Raw genomic sequence first — 17,001 nt, 5'->3', positions numbered from 1 at the left:
CCGTCTCTTGCAGTCAGCGTTGGGTTCCCGGCGTTGGAAACTGGGGTTTCCCAGGGTTTTGGGAAATCCAAGTGGTCACCAGCCAAGTGCCCCCGGCAGCGCGGAGCGGGCTGGGCAGCGCCATCCCCGCGCAGCGCTGCGCTCTCTTGTGCGCGCTCCCGGCGAGCGCGGCCCCTCGCTTCACGAGGAGTCTCCTTGCAGAAGCAGGAGCTCCCTTTAGCTCCACCGGCATTGCGTCGTGCAGGAGAAACTATGCGGGCAAACTGGAACGTTAATCATCTGTAGGTCAGCAATGGTATTGTCTTAATGACCTCACGACAGAAGCCTTGGGGAAGGAGAAGCAGAACACGGCGCCTTTTTCCTGAGCTGACATCCAAAATTCAGCACTGATTTCTACCTGTTAAATTCAGCAGCTTGCAAATGGTGACAGAAATTATAACGAATCAGACTCAGGATGCTGGCAGATTTTACAGACTCATTATTGAGCATTTGCATGTTTAATTATGCATTCTTACCATTCCTGTCCACCTGTTCAAGTTTCGCCTGCCTGCCCGCGTTCCCCGCACCACAAACTGCACTATTTGCATTGTGCCACTGACGTGCCAGCCAAGTACGCTGTTTCCAACAGCCAGATTTCCATCGATGTGAGTGACTCCAGAACAACCGGTTCCCTCCCCAGGCACGCACAGACCCATCTGCCCGTCCTGCTGCAAACAGGCTCCTTTGCTCTGTGGCACCTGCAGCAGAACTACAAGGACGCTGTACTTGCCCAAAAGAAAATGGTCTTTCTGCTAAAGAATTTCAACCACTTTCCAGGTTTCCCAGCCGAGTGTCTTTCCCCTGTCCACCACTTTGTGTCTCTGTCTCACATACATGATGCAGACAGAGAAATAGATCTGACTGTAGGACAGGCCCTTTGGCTCTAGGACAATGTACAGATCAACAGTGTCCCCCAGGGGTCAGACAAGTGAATCCGAGGCCCTGATGAAAATTTGCCACAGGCTAGATGGCTTTTCCCTCTTTATCCTTCTTGCCTGCCTTATACTCTATATTTAAGGTACTCAGCTTTCTGTTTCTTCTCATATAGCTTTACAATTTTAATTTAATTCTTTTTCTTTAGTTTATCGTGGAAGTACTAGCCCTTATCATAGAGGCAGGTGTGTGGATTTATACGGTATTTATACTGTGTATGTTCTTTCTTATTAAGAGCCCAGAAGGAAAAAGTTTATTTTTAAAATTCCACATCCAGTTCCTCATAAATAGCACAGTTCTTTTTCCCCAGTTCTCAGTCTCCTAGCTTCCTGTAAATGACTGCTAAATCTTTTCCCCCATAATGCCTTTCCTCTTTTATCCCTCATAACACTCATTCTCCATTAACTGTCCCGCTTGTATCCTACCTCTTCCCCTCCAGCCTGCCCTCTAACCTGAATTGCAGTTACCATATTTGATCTCCAACAACTCAAAAGAAGGAAAAAACTGCACCAGATACCATCACTCACTTGGGGACAGGGGCAGGCTGAAGCTGGATGGGACAAACACTACAGTTCCTCATAAATCTCTCAGTTGCTTGAACTGAATTCTAAAATCATGTGGTTCAGCCTGAAATTTCAGCACTATTAAAGGTGCATCAGTCGCACAAATAATCTGCCACTTGAGGTCAAAATCCCTGTATAGACACAAGCAGGTTTCCCAAGTGCATGACAGGGGCACCAACTTACACCAGGGCTGAACTCAGCTCACCGACAGAAAAGTTTGAGACTGTCGTTAAGCAATAATCAAAATTGTTTCCTCAGCAAAAATATACTGCTGAACATCTGGGCAATCTCATTGTGCTAGAAAATGAAAATGGCTAATATCGATTGTTTGCCCCAGTGCTGCATTTTGGATGTCATCCTTCGGCAATGAGACTTCACCATCAGAAATCTCCTGTGCATATGCTCACATTGTGCAGTTTATTTTTGCTTCGTTTAGATACTAATGCATTTATGCAATTAATGTGCAAATGCCTTTTGAGATTATCTTAGATTTTACTCAGTAAGTCCAAAAATTTTATTTTTAATTAGATTACGTTCACGGTTTTGTAAAACTTGCAATTCAATTAGGTTAAAAAATATCTCTAAAAATCATTTTTTGAAAGTTACCACTAGCTTGAATATACAGTCCTGCATTATATGAATAACTGCTTAACTTCTTGTTCTTTGTTTTTTTTATATATATTCATATTGCTACTATTCTAATCCAGTTTTATTGTTTTGTATTTCATCTGTGAGCAGAAAATCCATCTAAGAGGATAACGACCTACTGATGGTACTCACTAATGGAATTATTCTGTTAGCAAAACAGTGAATGCTTATGCTACTGATGCCATCGGTCCAACACTCAGGGATGACTCCCAGGGGGTTATCCCATTTCTGTGGCTAGATGGAGAGATACCTTCAATCAAGGTGCCCAAGGCTATGGTGGCCTCTTAACTATGTTGTGACCAGAACAAAGCAAAACAGAAGTCAGAAAGCCAGTACAGTCGGCAGAAAAGTCAGGGAATGTGGCCCAACAGACAGTGTTGCTTTCCCCTGCCAGGCAGAAAAACCTTGTGGCAGGAGCAACAGCAGCCCTCGGGGTTAACCTCACTACACAAGGAATACCAAGAACTTCTGTTTTCTGTATGGGCCCTGGATCACTACAGGGATGAGTCAGTCTTTGGATGTTTTACCATTAGCTACAGGGAGAGCAAAGGCAGGTCTCTAGCCTACAGTTGGCAAGCAAAATTTATGAACTTTCAGGCATTTTTTTTAAAAACAAAACAGAGTAATAAAATGACATTTGAAATGAGGAAAACGTGGTTTTGAAAAGCCTTTTCCATGACCCCAAGTGCATTTACTCACCATGTATCGCCTTCCTATTGTAAAAAAAAAATATCTGTACATTTATTGTCAAAAGAGACAAAGAGAGAGCGAAAGAGAAAGAAAAAGGAAATATTATGTAATTTGATCCAAATGTATTTAGACATATACTGCAGACTTACTGCTGGCCTTCTTAAAGGAGATATTGATGTCATCCTGGCCTGCTTCAGGCGCAGCAAAATTTAAATGAAACACCAGTTTAAAATTTTGGTTTATAAAATGATGCTACTTAAGATCACTTAATACATCTTTTATAAAGCAAGAGAGAATACTGCTTTTAAGCAACTTTGGTTTGTATGACTTGACCAGTTAAAAAAATAAAAGATTTTGAAGTAGATACTGGCTCCCTCACTGTAGCTGACCACATCACTGAAGGGTAAGCACAAGTGTGCAAGTACTGCGTTGGTTAAATACAGACAAAATTCAGGGAGACTTTGGCATGAAAGAAAGTCTACATATATATATATATGTTAGCAGTGATTCAGATCTTGAATTTAATCTAGGTGTTGTGAATCACACACTAGAGGATCCTTCAGATCTTTTTTGGCCAGAAAAAAATTAGAAAAGCTCAATTAGGATGAAAGACTTTTCCTCTTTAAAAATAGGCTTCACCTTATCTAGAGCATAGGAAGTCTTTATATTACAAAAGATTAATCCATTTCTTAATTTTACACTCACAGTCACCATCTTTCTAGCTGAAGTAGAATGAAAGAAATTTCTTCAGTAGCACTGCGTAAGGAACTGCTCTTCTTTCCTGGGACTGAATCTCTTTCCTTACTCCTTTAGTAAGGAGTAAGCCTCTTTAGTACACTGTGACTAAAGTCTCTTTAACACTGAGAATTTAAAAAAAAAGCTTCTTGCAAGGTCTATGTACTTAAACTGTCCCAGAATGGTTGAGACTGCAATGACAGGGTAGCTGTAGGATAAAAGTCTGTCTTCTGCATATTGGTGTTATGAAGTCCTGCCTCTGATGGAAAGCATGTGAGAAGAGTTGCTACAGAGGGCAAGAATAAAATGTTTTAGAAAATTCCTTCGGGGTGGGGAGTGTTACCTGCCAGATCTTCAGCTGCTCTAGAATCACATGGGTGCGGGCACTGAATGCTACAGGGCGTTGCAGATTTATTAAAATGAACGTCACCCCATCGTGTGTTTTCAGCTTTAGATGTCTAACAGTTGATTATCAACGAGTCCTTCTCAGTGTCTTAGCTTTCAGTCATTTTAAACCAGAAAGTTTCACTCTACCAAACACAAACATTCCAAGTTACAAATCAAATGACATACCAGAAATGTACTTGTGAAAGGAAGGACCTAGGAAAAAAAAGTAATTTCTGAACTGGTAAACAAGTTTTATTAATACAGTCTCTAGCCAGCCCTTTCATTAAGTAAACACACCCAGTTCTGCCCCTGAAGTCATACTCACGCAACTACGGGTTTACAACAGCAATACTAACACCGCATTATCTAATGTAACGCTCTAATAAATAATGATGTATCACGCCAGAAGGATTTAATTTGAAACAGATGGTCTAAGGAATGGAAACATAAGCAAAGTATTTTACTGTAATCACTATCCAGGAAACAAAAGGGGATTTGATATTATTGCCTCAAGGACTGCCTTTCCTCCCCAATGTTTTTGTCTTAGATAACACTAAACTTTTAGTTTGCTAACGAAGCACAGGTGCTGCTGATATAGCTCACAACAATGAAACAGAACTCAGGCATTTTTCCTAATCCTGATTAGCAAGAGAGAATTTGCTTTAGCAACAGCATTTGCTGCTTTTGCAAAGTTCAACTGATCTCTCTTTACATAATTTGCTTTTTTATTCTGTTTTAGAAAAGAAATTTGTAGTTGTTACAGGCTTGACTTGACCGTGTTGGCTTCTGTTGCATTCAATAGTTATTAAATATTAATTTAGGTACTAGTCTAGGCCCTAAACCCAGCTCTGCTTTTGGGTGCATTGGCAAACCTTTGAAAGACCTGGTCTGCAAAATTCACTTAGCTGGAAAGAGCACTCTGCTTGCAAAATGATTCGAGGTACTGTGACATACATAATTGCACAATTTAGGAGATTTCTAGTTTTAACAATCCATTTAATTATTTACCAGAAATATAAAGTCAAAATTCTAACACGTCCAAAATGCATATTCTTTTCTACCTCTCTGCCAGGAGCTGTTTCAGATATTCCCTACTTTACTTTAGAAAAGTCACCCTAGGGATGAGCTTGGCACAGGCTGACTTAAACCTTGCTGTTCCTTTTTTTGGAAACAAGCATTTAAATGTAGTGTTTTCACATAAGCTGCACTGAGGCTGTGTAGGCAAAACCCTGGGATGAAATAGTTTTTGGGGCCCTAACTACAGGTCTGGAGAACCTGCAAGATAGTCAGCCACATACCCGACATTCTCTGCTGGCGACAGCCGAAATAGCAGCTGCAGCTCAGATGTAGGGAGATGAGCTTTCCAAACACCACTCGTTTCAGAGAGGCCAAGGCCCAGATGGAGCAAAGCACTTGCTTAGACTGCACCTACCTTTCAATACATGAATAATCTTTCTGAAGTCAGTGGACCTGGTCAGTATCGTGCCAGTGTTTAAAAACCTCACCCTTTTCAGGAGAAATAATGAGCTTGGCACTTACTTTTCTCAGGTTCGGGAAGTTTTGGAGAGGTAGAATTTTGTGTATTTCAAGCTTTTCTCTGCAATGCTGAAGACATTTTTTTTCCCCTCACCTCTAGTGAAAACGCAGAAACCCCCATAAGCAAGTGTTTTACTTGAGACTTCAGGAGCTTGGGGCCTTAAAAATCCCAAGCATTGTGAGATCAGTCCAAATAGCTTGACAAGAAAAGTTAATGGGATATTCGACTGTTTAAGCACAGACACATCAGTCACACTACGTACTACGCTTGGCATAAAGCCAGGAGCTAAGAATTCCTGAATATTAATTGCTGTTCTCTTGACTTACTGTGTGACAAACACTTCAGCAAGAAATGGCCTGAGAGCGTTGTCCTGGGTGCTCTGCAGAGACTGTGAGCACAACAAGCTCCTTTCAGACCTTGCGTGGATGAAGTTCACACTGCCTTTGCTGGGATTATACTTCTAGGGAGAATACCAGTGGAAAGATTAATTTGTCCCAGTGCCAGTATTTATCAAGAAAAAAGGGATGTAACGTACATTGACACGACTGATGAGACACAGAAATAGTCTTGCCTCTGCTGACAGGAATGATGAGCACAGCACCAGACTGAGCAGCGCTGTCTCCTGACAGTATGGTCGAGAGCCATTGCTTCCACATAAGAGGAGTTCGTACAGTTCCTGTATCTGTTCAGGGTTTATTTTTGCCAGAACACAAAATGCACAGTTCAGGACTGAGGAAACAGGGTCTAATCCGTTACAACAATCAGCACCTGGATCCTGTGGAAGCATTCCAAACTCGCGTTAGTATAACTGAGACCTGTCCTACAGCATAACACACAGACCCCCACAACCCGAATCTCTTAGCTGGGAGCAGCACATAACGAAGTTGTTTCACCTGATAAATTTATTTTATTTTTTCAATCAACAAATCATGGAGAGCATCTTCTCATATCACTACACGTCATTTTTCTGTCTCATTCCCAACACTAATAAGCACAGGACCTAATTATCCCCATTTATAAATAACTTTCTTCATCCTATCTCTGTCCCACAGTGTTTTGGCAGGCATCCTCAGCAGCAGATTTGAAATTATATCCCTGCCAAAACCCGTTGCTGCTGATGAATCACAGCACACACAATTGAAAGGCTGTGGTTGCTTTTATAAATATCTGCATACATAGATATATATGTAAATGTATGTGTGCGTGTATAGCAACTTGGAAATTGCTACACATATAGATCAGGCAAATGGCATGGTGGCTTCTTCTCTCTTCCAAATGATGTTACTGAGCTCATTCAATCAAATTTCTGCTAATGTATTCCTGCATTTCCTAGGGAAATTTTAAGGACCCTCAGGGGAAAATCAGCCTTCTGCATTGAGCTAGTCTGACCACCACAATTAGTTTGAGTTTTCAAAGTCATCAGTTGTAGGATTCAAGTGATGAATTTATTCTTGAGCATAGAATTAGGCTGTCATGGAGTATCCAAGGAACTAGGCTGCAAAACTCAACTAATGTCAACTCAGACTAAAGAGAGTGTTGCTCTCACATCCCATGCAGGGGATTGCTAGTAACAGCAGCAGAGTTAATGCTGTGCTGAAGGATACCTTCACTCCTTTCCACCTTGTCCAGTGATAGGTTTTTACAACATCCTGTGGCAATTTAATCTGCTTTCTTGAAAAAGTTCTGCCTGTGTTTTCATTCCGCTTTTTGGTAATTTCATTTAGTGCTCACTGTTTCTTGTACTGTGGGAAACAGAGATACTCATTCCTTGTTTGCTTCCTCCATGGCATTAACTACATCATTTATCAGCTTTAAAGCAACCGAGTTCCAGGGAGAGTTCTTGGTGGGAGATGCTCCACAGAGAAACTCTTTGAAGACAATTATTTTTCTATCCTAACTGATTTGCCACTAGTACTTTATTGTTATAACCTGGTGTGATTTACCAGTGACTTTGCTTCAAAAAGAAGGAATGTATGAAAATTACTTAGCTGAAATGAACTACAGGTTCATTAGCTAAAAAAAAAAAAAGTTGCTATTAGTAGGAATTTATGGAGAACTGTTTTTAAAATATTGGAAAAATACAGGTTCAGTGGACATCACTGTAGAAATAGCTGAAATACACACTATACATTTTATGCAAGATTTTTGAATCTGTGTTTCAGATCTTCTATAACATTTTATATCTGCAAAATGAAGAGCAATAAGCAATTTACTGTTGCTCCAGATTGAATTTACATTTTGTAATGAATTTAATATGTCTCATAAAACACAATTTTGAGCTGTAAACTGCCCTGGAAAAAGAATTACAAATGTTTTCTTCTTGCCAACTTCAACAATTTGGGGAGGGGAATTACTTTTACAATGCGTCACTCTGGCTTTTTCACATGTGCATTACATATGGCACTGAAAGTCTGGTTGCAGCTTAAAATTAAAAAATACATTTTATACTAAAAGTGTCCCTCCAAGATAAGTGCAGAGGAGTGTGGAATTGCCAAAAACTAATGGCTATCTTGTGAGGACAGGGAACCATTTAAACTTTTCCCTGACAGCCTGCTTTCAGCCCCCAGCCAAACCTATCACAGAGCTCTGAAGATTTATGTTATTACTCTGCCTTATAGCCCTGCCCTCATCAAGGCCCTGCCTACATTACAACCTTCTGTCTTTCTCCAAAATAATGACAGAAATACATAGAGATCTTCTGTGTACTTAACAGCGTGCTGCCTGACCCAGCTAATCAATCCTTCATGCTGATAGAAACCAGAGGAAATTTTTCTTGCCAGCAATAAATGCACCTGCCCTTTGCTCTCTTTTGTCACTGCCTATTCCCTTTCACGTCAGCTGAAGATAGTTTTTTTCTCTTTTTCATTACCTCTGTTTTCTCTTTGACCTGAGCTAGGGACTGTAAGAATGCCCTCTGAAGTCCCACACCTCTGTCACAAGGCATAGTGTCCACATGATCATCATATAGCCTCTTCCAGGCAATGCCCTATTGCCCACAGCTTTCAGATGTGGCCCCGAGGAACGGCCACATGACCCAACACTGCAAGTCACTTAGCAATTTAAATCCAGAGGATCTCAGCTTCTGTGTCATACTGGAGTAACAGCTGCCATGTGTGACGGTCACAGAGTAAGTCAGTGACACAGCTGCCAACACAAACCATGTCACCGTTTCCCAGGTCTGTGCCTCAGTCCCACTCGGTGGCAGGTAACACATCCTGATTGCCAAAGAGAAAGACCACAGAAGAGCTCACTGCTCCAAACCACCCAGTGTTTGAGCTAGGAGGGAGCACAGACACGCGCTACCTAGAAAGACACTTCACAGGTCTCTACTTCAGGCAGGCAAAACATTTCTGGGCGCACAAGTTGTGTAATGACTCCACCCAACAGCATGATGCTCACATTCCTTCTGGTGATCAGTCTCTGCAGGTATATATAAAAATAAGCCAAAACCAAGGATAGCACACCCCAAGTCTCTTGCAACCAGTAAGGACTCTCTCCATCATTTGTGACACAGTCCTGAAATGCAGTTCTGCTGCATCAGGGCTTTAGATATAGATGAAGAGAGTCTGTACAGATACCTCTAGAATTTGTGTGGATATAATTCAAGAAAAAAAATATTTTCAAAAATAAGTGAAAATACTCATAGAAAATGATATTATAAATTCTGTGCAAAATGAGGGAGAAATACTGTAAATTACTATGGTATATTTTCTTATAAAGGTTTCACACGTTTTGAAAAATGTAGCTATTCAGTTATTCAATATAAGCAGAAATAAATATATTTACTTTGCCTTTACAGTTAAACTCATGCAACTTCTCTTTACACACCTAATCTTCCTATCCCTGAAAGCAGGATGTGCTTTCCTGTGTTAAAAATCCCAGTGATTAATGGTTTCTAACTCTTTTCTGCTTCTTTATTAGGGAGTATTGAGTAAAAGACCATACTAGAAAAGGAAGTATTTTGTGCACTAATAGAAGTTCTTCCTTCTTTGATAATCTTCATGTATTATAAATACAGTATCATAGATAAACAGGTATGCATTTCTGTACAACATTAAAACAGACACAAAAAAAGACAGGAATTAATAACAGTTTTCTCATGGCAACATAGCAGCTTAGTCCTTGCTCTCAAGAAAAACTGTACAAGGCTGTATTTCCTTAGCAGCCCCCAACATGTCAATGGCTGCAAAACTCAGCTCTCACTGCGTTCTGTGCTGTAAGAGCACATTGCAGTGTCCCCCTTTTTGAGGTCACTCCCAACCTACAGCTATTTCTTTTGCTGTATTTCTGCTCAGTAATTTTAGTTATTTTTATATATATATACACAACTATTCCAATAAGCAGGCAAGGAACAGCGGAATTGCTTAAGGCAATGAAGCATATGGTCTTCTGGAATGAGGATTGTGCTGTGTGGGTATTATGCAGAGGGTTTGGATTAGAAGTAAATATGCAGGAGGCCAAGGGAAGGATCAAGGCAGAAACGTCTTTCAAATATTGACTAAAACAGCTTTCCAAGGTCAGTGTGAAAGACTAAGACTACTGTCAGCAACATCCATCACGCAAACACCCAAAAACTTCCTCCTCAAGAAGACGACCTGGAGTGGTGCTTTCATTTGAGGTTAAACATGCCCCAAATCTGCCCAGTTGCTCCTGGATACCTATGGGATGCATCTGCTTGGCTCCAGCTACACAGCTGATTGCAGAAGGATAGGGTTTGAGCCTCTGACAAACACAACGCATTTTTGAGGTCAGGAAGTTGCATCCCCATCTGACACGGAGCAAAGAGGCACGGAAAGATGTACGAGTCAGCAGCAAATTGTAGTGGAGCCAGAACCCGGTGCCAGAATGCCTGAAGCCCATTCTTGTGCCTTAAGTGCAGACCTGTTTCCAGCTGAACATCTAACTGGTACATCTCTTACTGCAAATCATAGCTTAACACTGGGAAACTGCCGACAAGATAGCAGTGCAAAGCATGTGCATTTTGATACAGAAGATTGTGGCCAACAACAGAGCAGTTTGTCTGCGTTATGTCATAGTGTGTCTGAAAAATTAGTCATAACCAAGTACCACCTATTTATAACTACTTACTTCTCTGGTTTTAAGTCTGTTATTTTAGATATCTGTCAATGAGACAATAGGGGCTGATCCTAAGGCCAGATGGATTCATAATGTTCACACTGCAAAAACAGGATCATGCTGTTACTCACCGAATTTACTCAGACACTGCAGTTTCTACAAGGTGAGTTTTTCCTAAAAAAAAAGTAGCATTGGTTTGTATTTATAAAAAAAAAAAAAAATCAACAAAAATCCTTTCACCATCTGTTCAAATGACTGTACAAGAGAGAAAGCTGACAGTATAGCTGTATTCCGCTAAACCAGATTATAATGCCATTTTATGAGCTTCCACAGTCATCTTTGATCCAAAGATCCCCATGTGCTCTGCACCTACATAACTGAAAGAGGCTTTTAACAGGTATGTTCCGTGGCAGGGAGGTGTGCTTTGCAACTGGCACACACAGGACCTGTCCACCTTATATCCATTGAAGCAGTGAATGCACAAAGAAACCACTGCCCAGGAACCACTTACCTGCACATCGCATGAAAGGACCACTTGGAGGGGAAGGAATCAGTTTGCTCGTTTGAAAGAACTGGTGAAAAACCATCAATGCCACTGGGGCTGAAGGATTCTTCTTGTCATGGCCAAGAGCCACTTGTTTGAGGTGATTTCTGATGGTTTGTCTAAGGTCTCAGCTTAGCCCGTCCCTTCCTCCTCCACTTTTCCTTTGTAGGTCTGAGCACTGGAGTGCTCTCAGACATCCCTCATGCTCTTACATATTCTCCACTTTCTCCAAGCTTCCATCACTGCTTTCTTTTCTCTCTGAATATCCCTTAAAATGGTGGGTCTACCTACCAGTCTTCCATGGCCTGGAACATAACCACTGGCAGAAACACTGTTTCCAGTCTATTTTATTTGCTTATGTTTTAGTTAATTATTTTTGGTTTTGTTTGTTGCAGCTAATACAACCTTTTTTTTCTTCTATCAACACAGATCAATCCCATTTAAAACACATCAAATAGGGACACCTGTAACTGGTTTTACTGGAATATATGTACACAGTTATGTATACATTATATACATATAGGCATTATATATATACATATGTATATACACATATATATAAGGCACTGTAAAATGTACCATCACTTCTCTTGGACTGTTTTTAATCTGAGAAAGTAGATTGTATTTCTTCATATAATTTGAAATGTCTAACCAAGACGTTTTAAAAATGTTTCAGGGTTACAGAGATATCAGCTGTGAAATAAGCCTTACTTTAAAATTCAAGTTATTGTGACAAGATTAACAAAACATATTTTGACAGTAATTCTAATCCATTTATTATATAACTGCTCCTCTCTTAAAAAATATATTCACCTGTATAAATAGTTTCCTTTGTCTCTCCTTATTATGTTCCAAAATGTGAACTGAAACTTGTCCTGCAGAATAAAAAATAACAATAATGGCAAAATTAATACAAACTTGGATAATTTATCCATTACTTAGAGAGAGGAAAGCCAAAATTGCTTTAAGCCAAGATGTCTTTAAATAAGACGAACGAAATCAGATCATGAGCTTATATAATTCTGTTTGATGTAGCCAGCATCAATGGAGCCCAGTGATTACGTTTTTGGTCATTTCATATTTAAGGTAATCTCTGCCATGTGAAGACACGACGGCTCACAAATGTGACTAGCATTTATCATGAACATGCTTGAATGGATCCTTTCTTAACGTAATTAGCCTATATATGCAAATTATGGCATCAGAAATCCTGCAGCAGCTGCTGTTAGGAGGGCTTGGCAACCGGGTGTGTTGTAAGACAGTCTTACAGATCAAATGGCCATATTTTCAAAGACTAGAAACAGACAGATAGATGAAGATAGACTAAAAATTGTACATCTTTGGGGTGTACAAATCCAGATGTCATGGATAGAACATTTCAAACAAACACCAATATAACATTTTTTCCACAGTTACTCTGCAGCAATGATTCGCACTGTGCCAGACCGCAGGATCCCTATTAACCCCATGATTTCAATAAAATTCATTTAGTGTTGTTTCATGGACCACTTAACTGTGGCCACACAAGCACGATCCATTGGTCACAACTAGGAGATACTCTTTTAAAGACTCAGCATATTTTCTACTCTACCATAAGCACCTTGAAAATGAGACTTAACCTGCAATCACTCCTTTTAATATTTTCTCACTTGCAGATTTTGCACTGGAACTGGCCTTTCCAGTTCTACTGTTTCAGTTCACGTTTTGCACAAGTGGAAGTGAAAAAGGGCAGTGGGCCATGAACCATCTTGGCAAACGAATGCATCTGAGATGTAACTCATTGGGGAAAACTGGACACTTTAAAATACTGCAGTGACTCAAAGGTTTAAAAAATATATATGTATTACGAGAGCCACAAAAAAGGTTACAGACAGAGCTCCACAAAGCCTGCACGGATACATTCCAACAATTCAAGGTGGCAGAACAGGTGAAATACAGACCATAAAAACAGTTTGACGTTAACTTTCCAGACTGTCAGAGACAGCAACCTTGACTCCATCTTTCCCACACACAAAAAAAATATTGAATATATATATCTATATCTCTAGTCTGGACCACAGATATAGTCCAAAGAAAACCACATTGCAATTTCCACATTAGGCTTACAGGAGAACAGGCATCATCTGAGGAATGTCCATTACAACGCCCATGAGGTGCTTATCTTAGGCCAAGCTGACATAACATTATGCTTGGTGAGCAATTTCGAACAGCAACACAACACAGTCCGTTTGCCGCACGTGGCTACTAACACATAGCTCTGTGCAACCCTTAGAGCTGACTTCAACCAAACTAAGTAATTACATCGGTTTTGTTTCATTTACTTGAAAAAGAAAATGCAAATGTAAGATATTAGGGCAGATCCTGTTACCACCTTTCTTAAAAATTCAAGACTTGAAGACTTCTTTAATGTACTTGCTTACAGACACGTTTTGACACTGTGCTAATGACCTTCAGGAAAATTTGCCACCCTGAGGCTTCTTCCCTTGTTCGCTTCAGGTTATGTCTGCATCCAGTTTTGACGTAGGGGCCAAATGCTGGTTGTATGTCAGTGCAGTACTTGGCCCAGAGTTTCAAAATCTTTGCTATTCAGACTTTCCTATGAGGTCAACAAACAAAGTAGTAAAAAAAGAAAATATTAAGGCTTCAAGTAAAAATATTTTCTCTCTCTCTCCCACCCATGTAGTAAGGTACATTTAATTTCATAATACTCAATATATTATACAATTAAAGATACAGAGATCCAACTTTTCAAGGCAGATTGTACTACAATGAAAACCTGGAGGCGAAATGGGAGTGTAAGAACAGGGAACAAATGGCTAATAAAATACAATATGCAATGAAAATTGATGCATAAACTAAACTATTGCTGTTTTTTAAATAAGTAATACAATCCACAGCTAAAAATAAAAACATGTTGAAAAGATTTAAGACTTCTGAAACATGAAATAAACAGGACAAAACCAAAGAAGCTACTTTACAAGATGTGTTAATCTATGCTGGATTTTCATGGCTCATCTCCACCTACTGTAAATTAGCATCACTTAAATGAGCTTTGATGGAGCCAAACCAATTAACACCAGCTGAAGAGTTGGCCTGCAGTGTCTGTAAAAACTGAGACGATCTGGGCAGAAGAACCTTACTGCTAATCTGTAAACTGCTTGAAGAACTATACTTTAACATGGGCTGGATTCTGCCCCAAAATTAGACTTAATAAATAGGTCCCCAGTCCCGCAACAGGAGCTACAGAAGCAGACACTTACATTTATGAGAAAATAGCTGCAGGTTCAGTGCCTTGGATGGAAATGAGGCAGGATGTGCTGCGTGCAATCTCCTGTTAACAGTTCTGCTTAGATTATTCTTTCAAATCTGCTTAGATTTGAATAATTTACTCCAGGCTATGTGCACTGAATTATATGCAAACCTCAAAAGCAAAAAAATACTTTGGTACCATTGTAAACCTATTAACAAGTCGAATGTCTCTCAACTGTGGGTAAAATTACTCACAAAATATATAATCCTTACATCTGAACCTGTAATGACACAGTGCATTCATTCTTTCTTCCCTTACCCCTTGTGAACTATGTCAAAATAACCCTGGATATTAGTGCTTTATACACACAATACTGTGTTTAGTCTTACTGAGAAATTATCTCATGAACTAATGTAGTTAACTTCAAAGGCTCTTTGGCCCTTCAAGTTCCTCAGTAGCTTTTTCATTTATAAATGCAGGAGAAAGAATGATAAAAGTGGAGCATCACTAGGATGCAAATCTCAAATATTACATTGGTGCAAATTTTCAGCCTTGCTTGCATGAATTTCATGTACGTATTCAAAGATGCATGATAAAATGTGCCCTTGTCTAGCTCCCTAGCCCAAATTCAGTGTGTCACATGTCCCCTCTTGTTCAAGGCTTACATATGGCACACATGATACTTTAAAAACAAATAGTCTTGTGATACTCTATGCACCAGAGTGAATTCCAGTCTTTGAGGAAGTACTGCATCTTCCTGAGGAGTTAACATCAGGGCAGAGTTGCAGCTTAATAACAGTTAAAGATGGAAGAAATCTATAAGGCCATCTGGTCTAGCCCCTTGCCCCTGCTGGCTGACCTCTTACAGAATTTTTTTTATTGACTTGTCCAAATATAGTTTGACTGTGCTAAATAGTTAGTCTCCAGTACTCTGCCTTGGAAGACTATTCCACTGCCCCTTCGCCTCCATCTTTTCTTCCCCCTTCTAAATGTAGACCATTGGTTACCAGTGATAACCCTTTGATTTGCCTTTGGTTTTACATCTTTTAACTAATGTATTTGTAAAATTATGATACTCAGCTTCCACTTCATTGCTTAGCCAGTGACATGGGTTTAGCCCTTTAAATCTTCTCATCAGCTAGCCCGTCCTGTCTTTTAATATATATTGCTCCGTCTGCACCTGATCCAGTTTGCCAGCATCCTTCTGGTACCGTGGTGCCTTCAACTAAAGACAATATTCTACATGTCAGTGAGCAAATCTGCATAGAAAGACTATTGCTTCTCTGCTCTGCAATGTCCCTTCACTAGGCATTTAAAATATCATCAAGGCAATAAAATGCACACTGATTTCTAGTTCACTCTCTCATAACTTTGGCCTGTTGCAGCTGCATTGCTTTCCAGGTTTCTCCCTTCAGGCGACATAGAGCATTACACAGAGAGATGATTAACTTTCTTATGTTCTCTACAAACTTCCCCTCCAAAAAATGATGTGATATACAAGGGACATGATAAGCATGTATTGCAGCAGACGTCAAGATTTATCAAATCAAAAGACAAATTTTAACCAGGCAAAACTGAGGTCAATATTTGCCTTCTGGAATAATTAATTTCAACATACATGAAAACAAGTAAAATGTTATCAACACATTCTAAATTGCTACCATGTATCTGGAGAGCTCTCCATTATAGTCAAGGACTGAAAAGGATTCAACCTCTTGAAACAAATATCCTGAAAAATAACGAATTTAGCTCTCTAGTCAAAACGGTTCACCAGGAGAACCAGGTGGGAAGTCGAGGTTTCATATGCTGACTGGCTCAGTGATAAATAATAATTTTTAGTGACTTTGGCAACAGTCGCTCAGGATATTCTTAATTGCACACACGATCTGGCTAGTTAGCGTTGGTCCAGATCTCAGTACTTTTGATTTTTGAGGTGGTAACTGAATGCAAAAGAAAAGGAGATAAGGAATGAAGAAAAGAAAAAAAAAAATCCTATTTGTCCCAAAATTAGCTTTGCCAGAGTCTTCATATTTGTGACAAAAGTAATGCACCCTTTTCTTGTTTTTTATAGTAAAGTTGTCTTTAAATCCAACAACGTAAATGTAGTTTTCTGGATACAGGAAAAGGAAACCTCAGAATGTTAAACAGATTTGATTGATATTCTTTTAAAAAGTTGTTCCCTGGGGGCAAAAAAACCCAAACAGAAAATCCTTTGTCTAACAGTATTGAAGACCAGAGGGAATGTGCTAGTTGTTAGGCAGATAGAAAATTCATATCCTTTAGATGTACGCTTGGCTCAGTGACACACACTGTAAATTCAACAGATCATGATAACCTTGCTGCAGGATTACACAGACGGCACCAGGGCAAGGCAGTAAACCACGTTATTGCCTAAGTCCAACAGGTAATAAGGAGGGTGCAGGGAAAGCAGCTGATGGCTGTTTCAAATATATTCCCATCCAAACGTTTCCCTTCTTATCTGCTTAGTTTTGTTTCCGAGTCAGAGAAGCCTTTAAAAACCAGAGGGAGCAAGAGGTCAGAGTGGAAGATCCTTACTGGTGTTGCAGTCCGTTTCCACGAGAGACGAACACGCGCGCAC

This window comes from Tauraco erythrolophus, chromosome 19 (genome assembly GCF_009769465.1).
Source record: "Tauraco erythrolophus isolate bTauEry1 chromosome 19, bTauEry1.pri, whole genome shotgun sequence".
NCBI classification, from domain to species: domain Eukaryota; kingdom Metazoa; phylum Chordata; class Aves; order Musophagiformes; family Musophagidae; genus Tauraco; species Tauraco erythrolophus.
The sequence above is the reverse complement of the archived record's forward strand: the minus strand, read 5'-3'. Positions refer to the sequence as shown.